The sequence below is a fragment of the Stenella coeruleoalba genome (assembly GCF_951394435.1).
Source record: "Stenella coeruleoalba genome assembly, chromosome: 20".
Classification (NCBI taxonomy): Eukaryota; Metazoa; Chordata; class Mammalia; order Artiodactyla; family Delphinidae; genus Stenella; species Stenella coeruleoalba.
In genome coordinates this window covers 45,141,011-45,153,577 of record NC_137166.1, presented here as the reverse complement: position 1 = coordinate 45,153,577, position 12,567 = coordinate 45,141,011, and the positions used below count along the sequence as shown (strand labels likewise).

General features: G+C 51.7%; 1 protein-coding gene across 10 annotated transcripts in view; it reads right to left on the bottom strand.

Annotated features, from left to right (window-relative positions):
* Positions 1-12,567, bottom strand: part of SIPA1L3 (signal induced proliferation associated 1 like 3) — a 236,409-nt gene that overhangs the window by 99,451 nt on the left and 124,391 nt on the right. The window lies entirely within an intron of this gene.

The window sequence follows — 12,567 nt, the reverse complement described above, 5'->3', positions numbered from 1 at the left end:
GTGAGTCAGTGAGTGTTGGTGCTTTCTGAGTGAGTGGAAGGCCTCCTGTGTGAGCACGTGTATGAGTGTGTGTGTACGCGCACGTGTACGCGTGTAGGAGGCATTTCACAACTCATGCCTAGAGGTATGGAGTTAGCTGGCAGAGAGGCACCGCCGGGGAAGCATGAAGCAGATTCATGGAGCAAAAAAGAAGGGGAGCCTATAGCCTCTGAGAAAGTGAGAACCAGGTGAGGGGAGAGGTGGGACTGGGGCGCAAAGCGCCCTCTTCCTGGTTCCCCATGAGCATTCCTGAAGGTACCATAGGGAGGCATACAGGGGAGGTGGCAGAGAAGGGGCAGGAAAGTGGAGAGTACCCAGGGTTGGGCTGGTTAGGGGAGATGGAGGCCAGGTGAAGCCGTGGGGACCTGGACAGCAGAGCGTCCTCTAAAGAGGCAGCTGGGCCTCAGCTTCTGCAACCAAGCCTTGCGGGCATGTGGATGCCTGATCATGGGATTTTTCAAGAGAAACCAGAAATCTAGAACTGTATGCAACATCTCCCAACCTGAAAAACAAAAACAACAGCTACGACAGCAACAAACTAACATGCAGAGATGACCTCTAAAAGAACTTTCAAGAAACTGCTCACGGTGGTTGCCCCTGGGGAGGGAAACTGGGTATCTTTCCTCTCCACTCCCAGCCCCATCCCTGCTTCATTCATTTTCTTTAGTACTTATACTCACTTATGTCTCTGATTTATTCCTGGCCTCCCTCCCCCCATAAGAATGTGAGCTTGTATAACTGATTCACTTTGTTATAAAGCAGAAACTAACACACCATTGTAAAGCAATTATACCCCAATAAAGATGTTAAAAAAAAAAAAAAGAAAGAATGTGAGCTACTGTGTATCCCCAGGATCTGTGTTTTGGAAGAAGGGGCAGAAAGGAGCCTTACTTTTTATTGCACACCACTGGCTACCACTTGCATTACTTACATGTATTCTTAGTCAACAGATGAATTACCAACACACACCACAACGAGGGCCAACAAAGTAAGTATGTGGGCCTGATTTGAGCAGGGGCTGCTGGTTTGTGACTTTCGGTGACTGGTCTTCAGCTTCGCCAGAGATGAGGGCCTGAGGGCAGCCCCAAACTCTGCTAGGCCCCGGATCCCAGGCCAGGCTGGGGTATCCCGACCAGCTGAGGGCACTGTTGGCGCCGCTTGGCAGCCCAGCTGTGCCCTTGGGTCAGCCTGGCAGAGGATTAGTCCTTTGAGGTCACGTTTGGGCTGGCTGGGAAACGCAGTGGCCCCGATGCGACCCTGACTTGCTTGTGCAAACACCTCTGACAGATGGGCTTTGCTGATGGCATTTTGTTTCAGCTCAGTCGGAAACCCCCAATTCGCTTTGCTCCCTTCTATGAAAACACACAGATGTTCTTGAGGCCCCAGTCTCTGCACAAATCCCTTCCCCGAGCAGGTGCAGCTGAGTCTCCTTGTGACATTCACAGACTGAGTGTATGATACCCACAGCCTCTCTGGGATTCAGGGACCGGTGCACACTGGTCCCTTTCTAGCTGTCTCTGTCGAACTCCCTCTTCCTAGAAGCACTCTGATCTTCCTGATGGGGAACCTCTTGTTATGAGAGCCAGACTGCCTGGGTTCAGATACTGGTGTGCCACGGACTGGTTACTGAAACTGTGACTCAATTTCAATCCGTAAAATGGGGATAATACCATCTACCTCATGGTCCCTGCTATTATCACCGTTCCTTCGCATATCTTTGGCAGGAGTTCTTCCCCGCAATTACAGAAGCACAGCCAGGGGTGGGCACAGGACCTTAGCAGAGCATAAAAGGCTGGAGGGTGTCCTGCAGTAGCGGGGGATGTGGATCTGACTTTTCCTACATGTCACTTGCTAGGGGCCCTGGTGTTCCTTTCTTCCAGTGTTGCTTGGCTCCTGCCTGTTTTCTACAATTGCTCCTCTGGCCTCCTGTTGATTCTGTAAGCCACTGATAAATCTGCCTCTGCCCAAGACTGTCAAGCAAGGCTTTTGCTGCCGGCATCTGAGGACCTTGACTAAGACACGGTGCTGTGTGCAAAGAAGGCACCTGTGGATGGTGGAGGGGAACAAATGGGGCCAAGGCAGTGGCACAATGAGAAGCAAGCGACAGTGGGTGAGTCAGGTGGGAGGCATTTGGCTGCAAGTAACAATACCGTCCAATGGTGTCTTGGGCAATGAAGACACTTCATTATCTCATGTAACAAGGAGGCCAGATATGGCAGCTCCACGCTTGGTACAGGGAAATGACGTCAGGCGTTTTCTCTTTCTCCCCCACTGCCATCCCGCAGTGTGCTGCTGGCTTACATCTTTGGCTTGTGGCCCCGTGGTCACAAGCTGGCAGCCACAGCCATGCCTCTCACTGAACTACTGGCGAGGGGTAAAGAAAGGGATGATGTAAGAGTGTTCTTACCGATCTGACCCTAATCAGGAAGGAGAACATTGCCAGAACATTGCCCCTCCCTCCACAGACATTCTTTTATGTCTCATTGGCCAGGATGTGGTCCCTTATGGCCACTCCGGTTGCCAGAGAAGCTGGTGAAGCCAGCCAGAGTCTATGATCATCCTGATTGCCCATGGGCCACTGAGGACTCATCCCTGGGGCTGGCCACACTGGTTCCCAGAAAACGTCAGGGTCTGTTAGAAGAGCGGGCAACTAATGGTGTATCTGTGTAAGAGCTCCCAGACTGTCATTTGTAAAGAAGCTGGGGAACTCTGACCTGAGAGGATGTTTCCTTATCAGGCCCCCAAAGCCTGGAGGCTAGAACAGCAGGCGGACAGGCCAGCACCATGGCCCCAGTGTCCTGGCTCTGAAGGGCCCTGCTCTGTGGGGTCACAATATCTGCCGGAACCTCACAGAGCAGAGGAAAAGGGAAAAACACAAGCCTTCCAGTGTTAGACATTTGTAGTTTGCTCCCCTAGCCTCCATGACTCCTTTTTCCAACAACAGCCCAGATTTCCCTTTGAGAACCTGCCCGCTCTGACCTCCACCCAATGGGCTAGAGGAGGGCTTCTTCTCAAGGTCAGGAACAAATCACACAACTCAATCAGAACCAGAGACCTAGTGATGTCTTTGCTAGAAGTGCTGGGGCTGAAGACTGTGCTTTTCCCTTTTACCCCGAGCCAGAGAGGATGTGAAAGATGGAATCACTGCAGCCATCTTGTGACCATGAGGGGAGAACCATCTGTGAAAGGGGCTGAGAGTTACAGACCATCTGGGGGCTGTAGTCATCATTTGAGTCTCTACATCAAGCCTGGACCTGAAGCCAACCCGATTCCACTTCCCACCTCTGGACATTTTAGTTACATGACAAAACAACAACAAAACAACATCTGTAACAACAGCTACCACGTATGACCCTTCTGTGGTCCAGGTCCTTGTCTAAGCACCCGACATTTGTTATTTCTCTTAACCCTCACAGCAGCTCCATGAGGTAGATATCATTATTATCTCCAGCTTACACACGAGGAAACAGGAAGGAAGGAATGTGTCCCAGACCATATGACTGTGAGGTGGCAGAGTTGGGACTGACCCCAGCTGCTTCATTCCTGAAGTGAGGCAGTCCTGAGCTCAGGCACCAGCCCTCCCAGTGATCACAGGCAGCCTCCTGCGCCTCGTGATTCTCCTTTTCTTCAGTGGTGACACACAACAAATGATCTCCAGATACAACTGCTCTTCTGAGTTCCAAACTCAGGTACTTACCTGCTTACTTGACACCACCATGTCTGTATCTCATATGCACTGCAAACTGAACATTCCCAGCCTGACTCTTGACCTCTCCCAACCACAAAACTTACCCCTTCTCAGGACAGTCAGGACGGGCTGAGCTACATTACACTAACAAAGGACCCCAAGTGCTCAGCGGCTTACACAGCAAGGGTTTGTTTCTTGTTCATACTGCATGTCCATCATGGGTTGGCCAAGGGCCCCGCTCATGTCAGCTTTGTTCCCAGTTGAGGGAGTAGCCCTTCACCTGAGACCCTGCCAATCTCAGAGGGAAAAGACATGGTTGAACCATGCAATGGCCCTTAAAGTTCCTGCTCAGGAATGACACGTGTCACTTCTGCAAACTACATTTTATTGGCCAAATCAAGACAAGAGATGTCAGCAGGGTGGTACACCAGAATATCTGTCAGAACAGGAATGCAACTGGCCATCTGCTTCCTCTGCATCTCAGCAAAAGGCACTTACTTCCACCCAAGGGCTCAAACTGGAAACGTCAATGTCATCCTTCACACTTCCTCTCCCTCACTCCACACGTCCAATTCACCACCCCACGTCCTGTTGACTCTCCCCACAGCATATCCGAATCCATCTTTCTCTCCCACCAGCCCTCTGGTCTGAGCTGCTGTGACTTTCACCGGTTCACTACACCACAGCCTCACTGGTGTCTCTGCTTCTGTTCCTGTGCTCCTAAGGGCCCTTTTCCACACAAAAAAATTCAAAATCTTCCTCTCAGTCCTCCAGGCTCCCTTTCCTCTTCCCCTTGCTCTTGGAGCCCAGGCCACAATGTCCCTCTTTCAGTTCCCCTCACACCCATCTTCCCTGCTGTCTCAGGACCTTTGTACACGCCATTCCTGCTCGCCTTCCTTTACCTAGGTAATTCTTTCTCAAGACTCAGGACAAATGACACTTTCTCCACCTAAGCTTCGTTTCTCACCAACCAGTTCAATCCCCAACCTGAGCTCTCTGCATTTCCCTTTGGTGGTACCTGCATCAATATATGTAAGTAGAGACCTCCCTGGTGGTCCAGGGTTAAGAATCCGCCTTCCAATGCAGGGGACATGGGTTTGATCCCTGGGTTCGATCCCTGGCTGGGGAACTAAAATCCCACATGCTGCGGGGCAACTAAGCCCACGCGCCGCAACTACTGAGCCCACGTGCCTCAACTAAAGAGTCCGCGTGCCGCAACCACAGAGCCCACACACTCTGGAGCCCGCCTGCCACAACTAGACAGAAGCCCACGCGCCACAATGAAGAGCCCGCATGCCACAAGGAAGACCTTGCATGCCCCAACTAAGACCCAATGCAGACAAAAATGAATAAATATTAAAAATATATACATATATGTAAGTAATTTACCACGTAATTAATTGTTTCCCATATGTGAAGTTTGTGAGGCACTGAATGTGAGTCACTGCCTGCACCTGTGGCACAAGCCTGACGCACAGTAGGCCATTAATAAATATCTGCTAAATAAATGAGTGGATGAATGACTTCATTCTGGACCAGGAAGCACCGTCTCAGTTGGGGTCAGTGACCTGAGGGTAGGTAGGGCTTGCTTGGTGCCCAAGTGTGTCTGCCCCTGGGAAGAAGCTGAAAGTAATGTGTTGGGGGGAGAGACAGTGTCTGTGTGTGTGTGTGTATGTGTGCTGCCCCTTCACAGGCCTTAGATGAGAGGGTTGCTAAGTAGGCATCCAGGGCCTCCATCCTATACAGCCCTCTGTGTCCAGGGCTGCCCTGGTCTACTCCAGATGTTTCTCCTTTATGGAAACACGACCCAGTCATTGTGATGGGGGCTCAGTGGGACCCGTGAGCTCTGGATAGCTCAGCGTTGTGGCACCAAGTCTGAGGGCTACTCTCAGAGGCTCACGGAGAACAATGACTCCTCCAGGGACACAGTGGCGATTCAGCAGTTTCGGGGCACATACAAGTCATTCATTTGTCCAGTAAGAACTAGTTAGTCCTTGGGCTTCCCTGGTGGTGCAGTGGTTAAGAATCTGCCTGCCAATGCAGGGGACATGGGTCCGAGACCTGGTCCGGGAAGATCCCACATGCCGCGGAGCAACTAAGCCAGTGCGCTACAACTAGTAAGCCTGCGCTCTAGAGCCCGCGAGCCACAGCTACTGAAGCCTGCACGCCATAACTATGGAAGCCTGTGCGCCTAGAGCCCGTGCTCTGCAACAAGAGAAGCCACTGCAGTGAGAAGCCCGCGCACCGCAACAAAGAGTAGCCCCCACTCGCCACAACTAGAGAAAGCCTGCGGGCAGCAACAAAGACCCAACGCAGCCAAAAATAATAAATTAAAAAAAAAAAAAAGAACTAGTTAGTCCTTAAAACTCATTCATTCATTCACTCACTCATATAACAAACACCTACCACATTCTTTTTTTTTGGCCGCACTGCTGGGCTTGTGGGATCTTAGTTGCCCGACCAGGGATGAAACCTGGGCCCTTGGCAGTGAAAGCGCGGAGCCCTAACCGCTGGACCGCCAGGGAATTCCCACATCTATCACGTTCTTACAAATCATTCAGTCCAAAAAATTCATTCAGTCAAAAAAAGCACTGAAAACTTATTCACTTATTCACCATTTACTAGGCATATATAACTCACTTATTCCACAAACACTAAGCACTTAAAATCCATTAATTTATTCAATAAATTTCTTAAAGCATCTACTATGTGCTGTTATAGGAGCTGAAGATATAGCCCTGAGCAGGGCAGACCACGCTCCCCACCCCTTAAGAACTTACTTCCAGTAGAAGGAAGCCAGAGAAATAAGTAAACAAAGACAGAAAACAAGGGAACTTCAAAGGGTAGTCAGCCACATAAAGGAATAAAATGTAATGCTGTGACAGGTTGGGAGGAGGTCCCACCCTGAAGGCTCAGAGAGGGGGTGCCCTCTGACCTGGGGTCTGCATCAAGAGAGGGCGCCTGCCGTGCCCCAGGTGTGCTGATGAGCGAGGCTGACGTGCTGGGGCAGGAAAGCTGGGAGCGGCCCATATACAAGGCTCTCTTGGGTTGTCTGAGACGGTGGTTCTCTCCCCCAGCTGTCCATTAGAGGCACCGGGGAGCTTAATAAAAATACAGGTGTTCACACCCCACCCCTAGAGAGTCTGGATCAGCTGGTTTGGGGTGGGGCCCAGGCCTGAGTGTCTTTTTTTTTTTTTTTTTTTTTCCTGTTGCGGAGCGCAGGCTCAGCGGCCATGGCTCACGGGCCCAGCTGCTCCGCGGCATGTGGGATCTTCCCGGACCGGGGCACGAACCCATGTCCCCTGCATCGGCAGGCGGACTCTCAACCACTGCGCCACCAGGGAAGCCCCTGAGTGTCTTTTAAAAGCTCTGCAGCTGATTCCAACATGCAGCCAGGGCTGAGGAGAGAGGAAGAAATGGACAGAGCAAAGAGAGGAGCGTCTGACACCAAGCCTCGAGAGGCCGCAAATGTCAGAGGGAGTGAGCACACTGGCCACAGCGGGCCCAGGCAGAGGGGCAGGAGGGCAGGTGTGCGAGAGGCCCTGGAGGGGGGGTGTGGTCTGGGGAGGACCAGGTGGTTCACAGACTGGATGCTGCTGAGAGGGTCACCTTTGGTGACAATTACTGGTCTGAAGGGCACTGTGACCACTGCAGGAGGTACTTCGGGGGACTGCCGCTCCAGGGAGCCTTGTCCACGCCCCTTGTCCCCGGTGCTGCTGGCCAGCACGCCTCCCGCCAGCCCCTCCACACCCCAGGCAGAATCACCTTTGTCCTCCCCTCCCTGAGCTCCCAGGGCTCTGGACTACAAGAGTTAGCCCACAGGATTTTTAAGCCTCTGAGTATCTTTTGCTCTCCTTAGACCTTGAACAGCTCCAAGTTTGTCGTGGACTGAGGTCTAATGTTTGTTCTCGCCACATGGGTCAGGTAGAGGGGAGGAATGATATGGTGGTGATGCTTATAACAATAAGGCCAATACTAATGAGTTCTCCTGATGGGCCAGGTACGGGGCTACCCTCGTGGGGTGTATTAACTTGTGTGTCATGATAACCCTATTAAGTAGGGACCCTAGCATGCCCGTGTTACAGATGAGGCAAGGGTAACATGGCCAAGTCACACAGCTGGGATTCAAACCTCGACAGTCTGGCTCCCACATCTATGCTCTAAATAAAAGATACAGCAGGTGCAATGGGTGTGTTGTGTGAATACATGAATGACGCAAGTATCTTTGAAATCAATTCATAAGGACAAAGCTCTGGAATGTCAGCAACACCTCAGCAGATTTCAGATTAAGAATCTGTTTCCTCCCCGCTATATCTTTCCCCACTTTATTGGAAACCTGAGCATACCCAGGACCACTTTAGAGCTCCCCCAGGAAACAAGGTGGATGGAAATCTCAGAAATCTCATTAGAAAGTATCATGGCAGAGACTGCTCCATCAGCCCAAAGAACAATGAGCAGGGCCTTGACCATGGCCATATACTACTGTGATGTTTCGTATGCTCAACAACTCTGACACCCGATGTGTGGGTTTTCCATACCAAGCAATTCTCGTAGGGCTGGGTGTCCCACAATTTAACTCAATCCTGACACTAACTACCCAGCGTGAGCACAAACCCCATAGGTAAAGGGCTCAGTCCCATAAGACCGTCCCCACTTCAGACCCCAACTGCAAGCAGTGGGTCCCTAGGTTACCCACACTTCTGTCTGACTTGGCTACAAATCAGAGGTTCCCACGACCCCCTCCTCAAGTTCAATAATTAGCTATAACAGCTCACATAACTCAGGAAACACTACTTACTACTCCTGGTTTATTATAAAGGATACAGATGAACAGTCAGATGAAGAGATACACAGGATGAGGTCTAGAAGGGTCCTGAGTGCAGAAGCTTCTGTTCCTGTGGAGTTTGGGGTGTGCCGCCCTCCCAGCATGTGCATGCGTTCACCAACCTAGAAGCTCTCTGAACCGTGTTGTTTAGGGCTTCATGGAGGTTCTGTTATGAAGGCCTGATGGATGAAATCACTGGCTATTGGTGATTTAATCTGCAGCCCCTCTCCCTTGCCAGAGGTCAGGAGGGTGGGGCTGAAAGTCCCAAGCCTCTAATCACGTGGTTGGTTCCTCTGGCAACCAGCCCCATCCTGAAGATATTCAGGGTTCCACCAAGAGTCACCTCTTTAGCATAAACTCAGGTACGGTTCAAAGGAGCTTATTTTGAATAACAAAAGACGGTATCACCCATATCTCTCAGGAAATTCCAAGGGTTTTAGAAGCTCTTGTGCCAGGAACCTGAATGAAGACCAAAATATTTTTCTCATTATATCACAGTATCACGCTGTGAGAACCTGCACTTTCATATTTAATGTCAGAGCCCAGCGGATGGGTGTTTCTAATTTAAACTTTCCCAGGCATCCAGGAGGGCTCCACATTCCTACCTAGGAGTCAAGAGCAGTCCCCACAGGGGCAAGGGCAGCCATGTACAGCTATTACGCTCAAAACAGGTGAGGGTCCCACACAAGTCAGAGTTAAATCGGTATCGGTTTTTTCCCCTTGGGGAAATAGAAGAATTAACTGGAATTATGCATTGAAAATGTAGGTGTGCATATTGTTTTTATTTGTATCCAGCAATTCCCCTTCTAGGAATCTCTTCCTCGGATATTCACCCCAGTCTTTCTCGCACCTTGAAAGACAGACTCAAGGTGGTTCAACCGCAGGGGTGCTCACACTGCCGCACTGCTGTAATATGGAAGCGCTGGGAACAGCCCCAATGCCCACGAGCAGAGGATGGGTTAAGTGAACTGGGTGCCTCTATTCCAGGGAAGGTGCCGCAGCTGTGACAAACAGTGAGGTAGCACCATGTGGTGTCGTGCATGCGGACTGTCCACACGGCCTGAAGGGAATGAGCATGGCTCATACTTACTGAGTGCTTACTGTGCACCAGGTGAAATGCTTACACACATTCACCCATTTAATCTTCATGACAAGCCTGAGGGACCATGCTCATTTAAAGCCAATGCAACTCAGTCCAGAGAGGCTGAGTAACTTGCCCAAGGTCACTCAGCTAGGATCCAGTAGCACTGGGATTTGAACCAAGGCTATCCAGCTTCCTACCTTATACTCTTTTACTCTATGCTGCCACTTGGGAAGGAAAAGCAGCAAGTTGTGGAATAGTTTGTGTAGCATGACCCCATTTGGTTTAAATAAGAGGGGGACAGATTTTGTTAGTGTGAGTGTGTATATACGTAAATTCTATAAAATGTACAAGAAAGGGTCTAGGAAGACATCCACCAAACCATTAAAAGTGGTTACTTCTGGGCTTCCCTGGTGGCGCAGTGGTTGCGAGTCCGCCTGCCGATGCAGGGGACACGGGTTCGTGCCCCAGTCCGGGAAGATCCCACGTGCCGCGGAGCGGCTGGGGCCGTGAGCCATGGCTGCTGAGCCTGCGCGTCCGGAGCCTCTGCTCCGCGACGGGAGAGACCACAGCAGTGAGAGGCCCGCGAACCACAAAAAAAAAAAAGGATGCTTCCTGAAGTACAGGCACATGCACCAGGCCCACCCAGGAGCTGCAGCCATGCTCGTGGAGTGGGGATACAGTGACAGAGCTGGGCTACGGGCCTCTGTGGTCAGGGGAGCCCCTTCTGGGAAGACTTAATCAGGGGCACAACCCCTGCTCCAGGGAGCTGGACATCCCTCGAGGGATCTCCTGGCTCTAGCCAGGCCCAATGTCAAGCCACACGCACTGGTATGGCCGTGCCGTTTATTTTGATATTGAAGCTTTTTGGTCTACGGCTGCTGCCTCGAAACCCCGAGTGTTCCCGCTGTCACTGTGTGGGGCAACGCTGGGCCCACAGAGGCTTCCAGGACCCCACTTCTGAGGCTGCTCTCGTGGCTGCTGCTGCCCAGGTCGGACTGGTGGTTAAATATTCAGTACGTTCCCCCGCAGGGCTCACTCCTGTGGCCAGGCCAAACTTCCTTTAGAAGATGGTTGTCTTGTCAGCTTGGTGCCTGACTTGCTAACTAATCCCAGCTAATTGCCACTGAAACCTGCTAAGATCACATCTGTTGGGTCTAGAGATTAAATCAATATTTGACAATCTTGATTAAACAGAGCCAGGGAATCCTTGGCAAAGAACATCTGTTAAAGCCCTGTTCTTTCCATCCTGCTCTTGGGGGGCCAGGCCGGAGGTGTCTCGGGCTCTGCCTGTCCTCACCTGAGGACGACTCTGGGGTGAGGGGCGGGGAGCAGTGGAGCCCACCAGGGACACCACGGCCAGGAAGGCTCCCCGTGGTGGGAAGGGAGGGGCGTGAGGGGGACACACATAGCTGGGCCTTGTTAGCCTGGGTGGCACCCAGCTGCCAACAGTAACCATCCTAACTGCCCCCCTCCCCCATCCAGAGTGCCAGGCCCCCCTGCAGAGTACGTGCCACAAAACACTGAATTCAAGTTTCCTAGTGACCAGTGGAGGCAGTGTTCTCATCACCTCCATTTCAGAATGGGGAAAGCAAGGTTCTGAGAGGGGACATTACCTGCCCAAGGTCGGAGGAGCAGGGGTCTGAACCTGGGTCTCAGAACTCTGAACTCTGACTCACTCCAGAGTCTGTCCTGAGACCACTCACGGACAGGAGTCCAAGTTGTCAAAAGTGAGAGCAAAATCTGGCACTTACGGAGCCAGGAGCCCAGGCTGGAGGCCTGCTCCCATGGTCCAGTTCTCTCAGCTACACTTAACAACGGCAGCTCCGCTAAGAAGCACTGGCCTCACACCTGGCCCTAACTCAACCCATGCGGCCTCCCAGGGGGAAGGCTCTACCATTCTGCCCCACACTGCAGAAAGGAACACTGAGGCTCGGAGCGGCAAGTTACCTGTTTGAGATCACCCAGTGAGGGAAAAGGCAGAGGTGGGGCTCGAACCCAGGTGGGTGACTCTAAGGCCATCGTAACTACTGTCATCTCTAAAAAGCAGGGATAGAGCCGTGAACATGGTGGGTCTTTGATAAGTGCCTGCCCTCTGTCCCTGGGTAATTTTATGGCAGAAGTTAGGCTTCTGCTCTGGAGTCAGATCTCCTGGGATTAAATCCCGGCCCCAACGCAGACCAGAGAGGATAACAGTGCCACCTCACTGGACTGCTGGCGGAGCCCAAGATGTTCCCATAAGGCCCCACTCCCCACAGTAATGGCACATAATAAGCACTCGTACATCCTCATCCAGGATTAAAGAAAAAAACAGAACAAACAGAACAAAACAGAACACAGTAATAATGAAGACAAAGCAGCTGCACTCCAAGTACCTCCATGGCGGGAGGGGCGATCAGACACCCAAAGGCCTGCAGCCACTGCTAATCTCTCTATCCCTAGGTTCACAGCAGCGCCGAGATCAGGGGAAGCCCTCCACAGTCCAGGGAGTCCTGGATTTCCTGAGTCCATAGAAAAAAAAAACACCTCAAAACCAAAACCAACCAGACACCCAGTCAGCCACCAAGCCAGATAGCCGACTAACCAGCCAGCCACCCAGCAAGTCAGCCAGCCAACTGGTCCCATGCTTCTGTGTCTCTGCTCTACCTCTCTGTGTCCCTGTCCCCGTCTCTCCATGTCCCTGCCCTTGTTCCTCTGTGTGTCTCTCTCACACATGTGCACGCACAGATGGCCACACCACAGCCGTGCACATCTCAGGCCCGAGTCACAATCCCATGTTAACTCGCCACTGGTCATGTGCTCCAGGCCGGCAGCCTCTGCCTGGTCCCTCTGTTAACTCCCTTCCAGATTCCAAGTTCCCAACATCTGCAGGCCAAGACCATATGTATGTATATATATCCAGTCTCACCCCCCTCCTGAAGTATACAATCTTAT